The sequence below is a fragment of the Mchenga conophoros genome, linkage group LG18 (assembly GCF_057382185.1).
Source record: "Mchenga conophoros isolate Kocher_MC1m ecotype Shallow Benthic linkage group LG18, M_conophoros_male_GT1.1, whole genome shotgun sequence".
Lineage (NCBI taxonomy): Eukaryota > Metazoa > Chordata > Actinopteri > Cichliformes > Cichlidae > Mchenga > Mchenga conophoros.
In genome coordinates this window covers 40,287,435-40,298,312 of record NC_140543.1, presented here as the reverse complement: position 1 = coordinate 40,298,312, position 10,878 = coordinate 40,287,435, and positions in this window count along the sequence as shown.

Sequence of the window (10,878 nt, the reverse complement as noted above, 5' to 3'; positions counted from 1 at the left end):
TGTATATATAATAGCATCTGGCTGCAGTTTAAAGACTTTTTTTGTCTCGGTCTTGGTCTTGGTCTCGTCTCGGTCTCGGTCTCGTCTCAACTTGGTCTTGGTCTTGTCTTGGTCTCGATACCCTCTGGTCTTGGTCTTGTCTTGGTCTCGGATTAGGCGGTCTTGACTACAAGTCTAGTGTAGATTAGGGAATTTAAATTGATGTCCAATACTGATAAATTGTTGCATCCTAAATGTTATGGGGCCATTTGCCTTCAGATGGAGCATTGTTGTTTACAAACATAAATCTGCTAATTTAGACATGAACACTATTAGAATGAAAGAGCAATTTAGCTTTCTCCGAAGGGTGGGTGGGCTGTCCCTCAGCGACACAGTGAGGAGTTCAGTCATTCGGGAGAGGTTCAGAGTGGAGCCCGTACTCCTCCACACCCAAACGAGCCAGCTAAGGCTGTTGCCTCGTGGGCACAGTGTTTCAGCCGGGCATGCCAGTTGGACCCAGAACACACTGAAGAGATTGCATCAATCAACTGACCTGGGAAAGGCTCAGGATTTCCTCGGATAAGCTGAAGGAGGTGGGTGAGAGGGAGGCCTGAACTTTCCTCCTTCGGCTGCTTCCCAGCAGCCTGACATCAAATCAAATCAAATCAAATCAAATCACTTTTTTATTGTCACATCACATGTGCAGGCACACTGGCACAGCACATGCGAGTGAAATTCTTGTGTGCGAGCCCCACAAGCAACAGAGATGTGCAAACACAACAACACAAACGAGCAAAATACAAGAATGGCCAACCTGAAACTAATAAATATATGTACAATATATAATAGTATATGCATTTCTGGATGTGTATACTAAATATTTTCCTGTGTGTGTGTGTGTGTGTGTGTGTGTGTGTGTGTGTGTGTGTATACACATTTTTACAAATTAAATAGTAAAAAAATAAAATAAAATAATAATAATAAAATATATAAAATATACAGAGTTGAATATGTGCAAAACAGTGGCGTTACTGTACAGTATGGAGTGCATAATGTTGAAGTTCCAGTAGTGAAGCTGAGGTGTCTATGACGTGTTCAGCAGTCTGATGGCCTGATGGAAGAAGCTGTCTCTCAGTCTGCTGGTACGGGACCGGATGCTGCAGAACCTCCTTCCTGATGGAAGCAGTCTGAACAGTTTATGGCTGGGGTGACTGGAGTCCTTGATGATCCTCCCCGCTTTCCTCAGGCAGCGCTTCCTGTAGATGTCTTGGAGGGAGGGAAGCTCACCTCCAATTATCCGTTCAGAGCACCGCACTACTCGCTGGAGAGCTTTGCAGTTGTAGGCGGTGCTGTTGCCATACCAGGTGGTGATGCATCCAGTGAGGATGCTCTCAATGGCACAGCGATAGAAGGTCCTGAGGATGCGGGGGCTCATGCCGAATCTTTTCAGTCTCCTGAGAAAGAAGAGGCGCTGCTGCGCCTTCTTCACTGTTTTGTTTGTGTGTACTGACCACGTAAGATCCTCAGCCAGGTGTACGCCAAGGAACCGGAAGCTGCTCACTCTCTCCACAGCAGCGCCGTTGATGGTGATGGGGGTGTGTACTTCTCTGCACCTCCGGAAGTCCACTATCAACTCCTTTGTCTTTGCGACGTTGAGGGTGAGATGGTTGTCTTGACACCAGTGGGTCAGGGCGCTGACCTCCTCCCTGTAAGCCGTCTCATCATCGTTGGTGATAAGACCCACCACTGTAGTGTCGTCCGCAAACTTCACAATGATGTTGGAGTTGTTAGTGGCTGTGCAGTCGTAGGTGTAGAGTGAGTACAGGAGAGGGCTCAGTACACACCCCTGTGGAGCACCAGTGTTCAGTGTGACGGGGGATGAGGTGATGCTGCCCAGTCTGACCACCTGGCGTCTGTCAGACAGGAAGCTAAGGATCCAGCTGCAGAGGGAGCTGCTCAGTCCTAGATCCTGCAGTTTCCTGTCCAGCTTCGAGGGAACGATGGTATTGAATGCTGAGCTGTAATCTACAAACAGCATTCTCACATACGTGTCTCTCTTCTCCAGGTGTGACAGGGCAGTGTGTAGTGTCAGGGCTATGGCATCATCAGTGGACCTGTTGTGGCGGTATGCAAACTGTAGAGGGTCCAGTGAGTCGGGTAGTGCAGAGCAGATGAAGTCCCTGACCAGCTTCTCGAAGCATTTGCTTACGATGGGGGTCAGGGCTACAGGTCGCCAGTCGTTCAATGAGGAGATGGTGGAGGATTTGGGTACAGGGACGATGGTGGCCATTTTGAAGCAGGCTGGGACTACAGACAGAGAGAGGGAAAGGTTGAAGATGTGCGTGAACACTCCAGCCAGCTGAGCCGCGCATGACCTGAGGACGCGGCCGGGAATCCCGTCCGGACCAGTAGCTTTGCGTGCGTTCACCTTCCTGAAGCACCTCCGCACATCCTCCTCAGACACAGTGTGCGCACTGACGTCATCCGCGGTGCGCACACTGTCCGGTCTCATGGTGTTCGCTGCGTCGAATCTAGCGTAGAATACGTTTAGATCCTCACACAGAGAGGCCGTGGTCTGCGGTGTGCTGGTTTTCCCTCTAAAGTCTGTGATCGTGTTTAGTCCCTGCCACATACTCCGAGGGTTGTCAAACTGTTGTTCCACCCTGTCCCTGTACTCACGTTTGGCTGCTTTGATCGTCTTCCGGAGTTGGTAATGTGCGTGTTTGTAGTCCGATGTGTTCGCGGAGGCAAAGGCGGTGTTCCGTGCCGCCAGTGCCGCGCGAACATCTCCGTTAATCCAGGGTTTTTGATTTGGGAAGGATTTGACTGTTCTGGATGGGACGACATCTTCCACGCATTTCCTGATAAATCCACAGACTGAGTCTGTGTATTCATCAATGTCTCGTGATCAAAACAGTCCCGCAGCGCAGACTCCGATTGGTCCGTCCAACAGTGCACCGCCCTCCGGGTTGGAGCTTCCTGTTTCAGCTTCTGCCTGTAGGCGGGCAGGAGCAGGATGGAGCAGTGATCTGATTGGCCGAATGGGGCGCGGGGGAGGGCTTTGTACGCATCCCGGAAAGAGGTGTAACAGTGGTCGAGTTGCCGGTTTCCACGTGTGTTGAAAAGGATGTGTTGATGGAGTTTTGGTGAGGCTTTCTTCAGGTTTCCCTTATTAAAGTCTCCGGCTGTGATAAACGCTGCCTCTGGGTGTGCGGTTTCCTCGCTGCTGATCGCGCTGTACAGTTCCCTGAGTGCACGGTCAGTGTCGGCTTGTGGGGGAATGTAAACAGCCGTAATAATCACTGCTGTAAATTCCCTCGGTAGCCAGAATGGCCGGCACTTAATCATCAGGTACTCCAGGTCCGGTGAGCAGAAGGATTTGACCGGGTGCACGTTCGCATAATCACACCAGCTGTTGTTGATCATGAAACACACACCACCGCCTCTGCTTTTCCCAGTAAGATCCTGTGACCTGTCAGCGCGGTGCACAGAGAACCCCGGCAGTTGTATTGCGGAGTCCGGTACTTTGTCCGATAGCCAGGTTTCTGTGAGGCAGATCACGCAGCAGTCCCGCATCTCTCGCTGGAATGAGATCCGTGCCCGAAGCTCGCACAGCTTGTTCTCCAGAGACTGCATATTAGCCAGTAATAAACTGGGTAACGGTGGTCTGTAAGTGCGCCGTCTCAGTCGAACCAGAACGCCAGATCTTCTCCCTCTGCGTCGGCGTTTGCGGCCTCCAGGGCCAGAGAACAAAGGCGTCTCAGGTGAGATGAATGGGGGGGCTGCAAACGGAGCGTCCGTGTTGCAAAACTTGAACTCCGGAAAGTTATAAGAAAGACCGTCTTTTATGTCCAGTAAGGTTTGTCGGTCGTACACAAGGAGACAAGTGCTGCTCGTGAAAAAATAAAGGAAAAGTAAAATTAAACACAGAAGAAAGCCGTTGCTTGGGGGAGCTCGCGACGAGGCTGCCATACTCGGCGCCATCTTGAAGCATCAGATAACTGGAGGAAAGCCCTGAATGATTTATTGATCTGTTATTTCAGATTTTAACTTTCACTGAAGTGGTTTTAATGAAGTTTCGTACATCATTCATAAAGCATGGCTCAATGTGCTACACTTTTTACTTGCTGTTCAGTTTTTTGGATGTTGATTTGTCATATTTTAGTAATATGTGAACGTCTTTTGTAGCAACATGTTTTCATTTACATGTTTATCACATCATATTCAGTTTAAGTGTTTTTCTTCTTCTTTGTCTGGAGTATAACCTGTAATATTGATGATGCGTGATGCTGCACAGTTAAGCGACTGAAAAATGTGATTAATGGTTTCAAATGCCTTACAGTCTTTGACATTGTCCACTAAACAGTTGTCAAATTTAACTTAATGTCTGAGTGTTTCTTAGTTTTAGACTACTCAGCTAGTCTCATTTTTCCCCTCATTCAGTCAACTAAGAAATTCGTTTCCAGGAACATCCCCAGTTTATATACTGTTAATACTCACACCCACACCCCAGAAATCTCTATCAGCATTTGCCCCAGTGATTCTGAACATGAAATAAAGCTTAACATAGAGATACACAAATTTCTAATTGACTGTTGCATTAATAAAACCATCCATTTCAAATATTTTTGTTATTTCCCAAAAATTGGGATATTTTTATTGTCTTGTGAGTGAAAAAATATTTTCATTTCGGAGTAAAAAGAGACCTACAATACAACCATGTGTTTGAATAAAAACTCAACAACATTAAGCCCAGCACCCAGTTTTAAACATCGCTAACACAACAGCTGCACTGATGATGACGCTGGCACAGTTTAATGTGGAGCCATTAGTGACATGGCGAGCTCAAGTTCAGTAAAAAAACACAACATGTTTCTAGCGTCCAAGACAGCAGCACTGTTTCTGTAATCACCATTAAAACCTTTACTGTGAAAAAGCTGTTGGGCGTCTTTCATCATAGCAACCATCAACAAACTCGGACATGAAGACTTTGAGCAGCTACAATCCACCACCGTTTGTTTTACACCGCGAAAAATCTTCCAAGAAAAAGAGTAAAGGTACTTTTTTTTTTCATGCCTTAGTTATTTCACTTTGACTAAAATTATTTATATATTTTTTGCATTTAAGAAAACATAACATTTTAGCACGGCACATAAATACTATCACAGGGTTTTGTTTTGAGATGTTTTTTGCAGTTAAACTTTAAAACGTTGTAATTTCTAAAATGGACACTAGTGAGCAGTTCATTTTGAAAAACCTGTTTTTTCTCTTTTGAATATTCATTACTATTCATTAATAAGACAAAAGTATTTATTATCCATGGTATTTTACTTGATTAAGTCATGGACTAATCAATAGATTACTTGATTACTAAAGATGACAATATTTGTGGTTATAAATAGGCAGTCTTGTTGTTAAGTGATGACTTATCAACTCAGATAAGTCTGAGCTCAGTCTGCTCGTGCGGCTGACCGGCCAGCTACCTAGCCTGACCGGTCTCTCCAATGTGATGTTTGTGTATTGTATGTACGGTCGGCAAGGTCAGTCTCGTAATTGCCCCTTGGGAATAAATAAAGTCTTCTGAATCTGAATCTGAATTTTCAGGTCCAAGCCTCTGCTGTGCTAACTGAGGCATTGTTATTAACTTTTTGTTACGGTTTGTCATGAGGACTCACACGCAGGACTCCGTGATAGGAAGCTTCACAAGCAATTTATTTACACAGTTCACCAAATGTATATACAAATGTGCAGAAATACTGCTATATATAAAAGTGGGGGGACAGGGCTCCAGGGAAATCCAGGGAAACAGACTCTCGCTCCTCTTCCAATAATCCACAAACACGATCAGGCTAGAGAGACCAGGTTACATTTGTGACACATGGAAGACATTGTGAATCCGCGTATTCCGGGGCAGTCTTAGATGGACAGAAACAGGGTTAATCAGGGTGTCAATTTCAAAAGGGCAGATGAAGGTGGGAGATAGTTTTTTGGATTCAGACCTGAGTAGGATGAACCTGGCAGACAGCCAAACCTTCTGTCCGGGTGGTGCCGGGGTCCAGTGACAGTACGCCAAGCGCTCGGCCGTGCAGAGAAGGGCGGCTTGAGTGGCTCTCCTGGCGCGCCGACTCCTCTGGCGATGCTGCTGGAAAGAGGGCACAAAGTGCTCACCTTCAACGGCAGGAAACGGAGGTGGTTGGTAACCTAGGGACGCCTCGAAGGGGGACACTCCGGTGGCAGGGGAGGTGAGGCTGTTGTGAGCGTACTCGATCCATGGGAGTTATTCGTCTGGTTGGTGGATGTCAAGCATTGGAGTGCCGCTTCGAGCTCCTGATTGGCCCACTCCGTTTGGCCATTTGTCTGCGGATGGAAACTGGAGGAGAGACTGACCTGAGCTCTGACGACGTTACAGAATTCCTTCCAGACGCGCAACGTAAACTGTGGACCCTTGTCTGAAACTATGTCCGTGGGGATTCCATGGAGGTGTAAAACGTGGTCAGTCAGGAGCTGGGTGGTCTCTAGAGCAGAGGGGAGCTTGGGGAGGGCAACAAAATGAGCAGCTTTAGAAAAGCGATCGATGATTGTGAGAATGACTGAGTTACCTGATGAAGGTGGCTGAACGGTGATGAAGTGGATAGCAATGTGCGACCAGGGGCGGCTTGGCGTAGGCAGTGGTTGGAGTAGGCCGGAAGATGGCTGATGGACGTTGTTGTTTTGGGCACAAATTGGACAAGTGGCAATGCATTCACAATCATCTTCTGCAAGAGAGGGCCACCAGGCGAAGCGCTGAAGGAAGGTAATGGTGCGGTGGACCCCCGGGTGACAGGTGAGCCCAATGTAGCACTCGTGACCTAACAGAGGTCACGAGTTCTACAAAGAGTAAACCTGGAGGGCCCGTTCAGGGGCCTGGTTCTGTTCAATGACCCTCCCTAATGGCAAATTTGATCTCCCAGGTCAGGGTCCCAATAACACACGTGGGAGGGAGAATGGGGGAGTCCTGAGCTGTATCTTCCGAGGCAGTGAATCGGCGTGAGAGAGTGCCGGGTTTGACGTTATGAGAGCCAGGTCTGTAGGTGATCGAGAGCTGGAATCTGGTGAAAAACAGGGCCCACCTGGCTGGCCTGGCATTTGGCCGTTTAGCTGACCGAATATACTCCAAATTCTTGTGGTCCATCCACACCACGAATGGCTGGGCAGCGTTCTCCAGCCAGTGACGCCACTCCTCCAGGGCGAGCTTGATGGCTAGCAGTTCGCGGTCTCCCACGTCATAATTTCCTTCTGCGGGGGAGAGACGGCGAGAGAAGTAAGCACAAGAGTGAAGCTTACCACTTTGTTGCTGGGAGAGCACGGCCCCCACTCCGGCGTCCGAAGCGTCCACCTCCACGACAAACTGTAGACTGAGATCTGGTTGGAAAAGGATGGCCGCCGAGGCGAAACGTAGCTTCAGATGAGAGAAGGCTCATCCCAGCTGACAGGAACCTTGGGTGAGTTGAGACGAGTTATTGGCAAAGCAAGCTTACTGTAGTCACGAATGAAACGAAGGTAAAAGTTAGCAAAACCCAGAAAGCTTTGGAGTTGCTTGCGGTTAGAAGGGGTTGGCCAGTTAATGGCGGCTTTAACCTTAGCTGGGTCGGCTCTGAGGTTACCTTGCTCAATGATGTAGCCCAGAAAGGAAACTGTAGTTACGTGGAACTCACACTTCTCTTCCTTAACAAAGAGATGGTCCACAAGGAGATGTTGTAAGACCTGTCTGACATGGCGTTCGTGTTCGGTGACGGAGCGTGAGAAGATGAGGATATCATCCAGGTAAAAAAGACAAAGTGGTTGATGAAGTCCCGGAGCACGTCGTTTACCAGAGCCTGAAAAACAGCTGGAGCATTGGTGAGACCAAACGGCATGACAAGATATTAAAATGGCCAAGATGGGTGTTAAAGGCCGTTTTCCACTCATCCCCCTCACTTTTCCTGACCAGGATATTTGCATTTTGCAGGTCTTAGTGAAGATTGTGGCCCCCTGGAGAAGCTCGAAAGCGGAATTCAACAGCGGGAGAGGATATTTGTTTTTAACCGTAATGTTGTTGAGGCCTCGATAACCAATGCAGGGCCATAAACTCTTGTCTTTCCTGGTCACAAAAAAGAAGCCAGTGGCTACTGGGGAAGATGAGGGGCGAATTAAACCTGCAGCAAGTGACTCGTTAATGTACTTTTCCATGCTTTCACATTCAGGCTGTGAAAGGCTGTATAAACAGCTGGTAGGGAGCGGTGCGCCCGGGAGAAGGTCAATCCCGCAATCGTACGGCTGGCAAGGAGGCAGCGAGCACGCTCTATCTTTGCAAAAAAAACCCAGTTTGAGGTCACTCCTCCCCCCACCCCAGGTTACTCTCCTTTCTCCAATCAAGGACTGGGTTATGTTGACGCAGCCAGGGGTAGCCTAAGACTAGCGGTGTGAGGGGGGCTTTGAAAACTGCAAGGTTTCAGAATGATTTCCAGAAAGGGTTAAAGAAATGGGCTCTGTAATGTGGGTGATGTCTGGGAGACGCTGACCACTAAGGGCTGTAACTTGAAGAGAGTGTGGTAGTGTTTCAGTGCTTAGTTTTAGCTTATGCGCCAGCGAAGCGTCAATAAAGTTCTGTTTGCCCCAGAGTCAATCGGAGCCCTAAGAGAATGAGTCTTGAGTTGCACAGTTCATTTTGCTGCAATCATGAGACGTGGAGGAGACCGTGAACAGGAGACCTCATCCACCCATACTCTCCTCTCTACTGGCGGGCGGTCTTTTGGCCAAGCGTTGGCGATATGGCCTTTGCAACTGCAGTAAAAACACTCACCGGCCCTCCACCGTCAATGTCGCTCCTCAGGCATTAGTCTGGAGCGCCCCAATTGCATGGGTTGTTCACCCTCTTCCATACTGTCCGACACCTGATTGCCTCCGCCACTGGTCGCGCCTCCGCCCAGCGCCATTTCCGTGTGTCCCAGATGCCTCTGGGTAATATAGTTTCCGGTTCCCCGGCTCACTCTTAAATGCTCGTCTACCTTCATACACAGTGTAATCACATCAGAGAGAGTCAAAGGTAAGTCCCTCATTACCAGTTCATTTTTCAATTCATCACAAACATTATTCAGTGAGGTACTTATCAATGCCGACTGCCCCCACCCGCTCTCTTCAGCCAAAGTCCAAAACTCGACTGAGTAGTCCGCTATACTCCGTCTCCCCTGCTTTAAGTTCAACAATCAAAGAGCAGCCACCTCAGCCCCGGTGCCTCTTTCAAAACCACTTTTAAATTTAACGAGAAAGTCCTGCTAAGTGATCTCAGGGTCAGTTCTTAGCATGGCTTGTGCCCAGTTCAATACCTGCCTGTAACAACTGAACAATATAGGCAATTTTGGCCCCATCAGTCTCATAGGTCTGTGATCTGGGTCAAAAATCCTGCACACTTATGAAACTCACCCGAGTAAGATTCCATAGCAGGTAAAGATTGCTCCGGGGGTTCTGGGTGAGCCGGTGCGGAAGAGGTAGATAGTACGGGCGCCAGAGTTTCGGAAGCCGGTAACTGTGGAGAGACATGCAGAGGAGGCGTGGATGGGCGTTGAGCGAGGGCTTGGGTGAGCGTAGCCAGTTGCTAGTTAGTGTGCTGTAGCATTTGTTTGTGGCGTTCCAGAATTGCTTCCGGGGTGAGGACAGGCTGCAGGGTGGGGGTTGAGTCTGCTGAGTCCATGGTTGGCTGGATCATTACTGTTACGGTTTGTCGTGAGAACTCACATGCAAAACTCAGCGATAGGAAGCTTCACAAGCAATTTATTTACACAGTTCACTGAATGTATATACAAATGTGCAGAAATAGTGCTACGTACAAAAGTGGGGGGACGGGGCTCCAGGGAAATCCAGGGAAACAGACTCTCGCTCCTCTTCCATTAATCCACACACATGATCAGGCTCTCTTTCTCCAACTATCACCACACAGGAAACAGGGAAAAGGTCAAGGGAGTCTGTACACAGGGAAATGTTTGTTAGTTCAATGCTCAGAAACACAAAGGGGAAACTTAGCTGGCAACTTGACGACACTAACACGAGTCAAACACAACGATCCAGCGAAGAACAGCAGTCATCGCCTGGCTTAAATACTGGTTGTCAATGTCATGTCAATGGCTGTGAACAAAGAGAAACTTGTAAATAACTCATGAAAGAATAAAGTTACGTTGAAACCAAGCACACCATTGTTTTTCTTGTGACATTACCAATAAGTTTGATGTGTCACATGGCCCTCTTCCTATTGAAAAAAACAAAAGTTGTATCCAAGATGGCCGACTTGTAAATGGCCACCATGGTCACCGCCCATCTTGAGGAGTTTGCCCCTTCACATATACTAATGTGCCACAAACAGGACTTTAATATCACCAACCATTCCCATGTTATTACGGTGTATCCATATAAATGGCCCACCCTTTACTTAAACATGGAGTCTGCCTCACAGTGTTTTACACTTCACACGTGTCCTGGATATGTCATGCTTAAGCACATCTGTTGAACACTTTTGGATATAGTTATAATCACTGATACACTTACACAATTATATGATAACAACTTTGTAGATGGGCAGCCTGTTTATGGCAGTTGAAGTTTGTACAGTCTCCTGACACATTGCTAACATTTCTGTTGGCTAGGAATGTCACCTAAGTTGTTAATAAAATAAAATTATATTTTTACTCTACCTCTGCAGTGACTTTGTTTTTGTTTGTTTTTTTTAGCTTAGTATCCTACGCTGTCATAAAGTAATGTGGTGTGGTACGATATTTGTCTTGCTATAATGATGCATGGCCAAAAGGTTGATTAAAATGACTTTCATTCGACTATATAAAGTAGTTGGTTCATTGATTCATTGTTGGAGCTCTAGTTGCATTCTTCTTT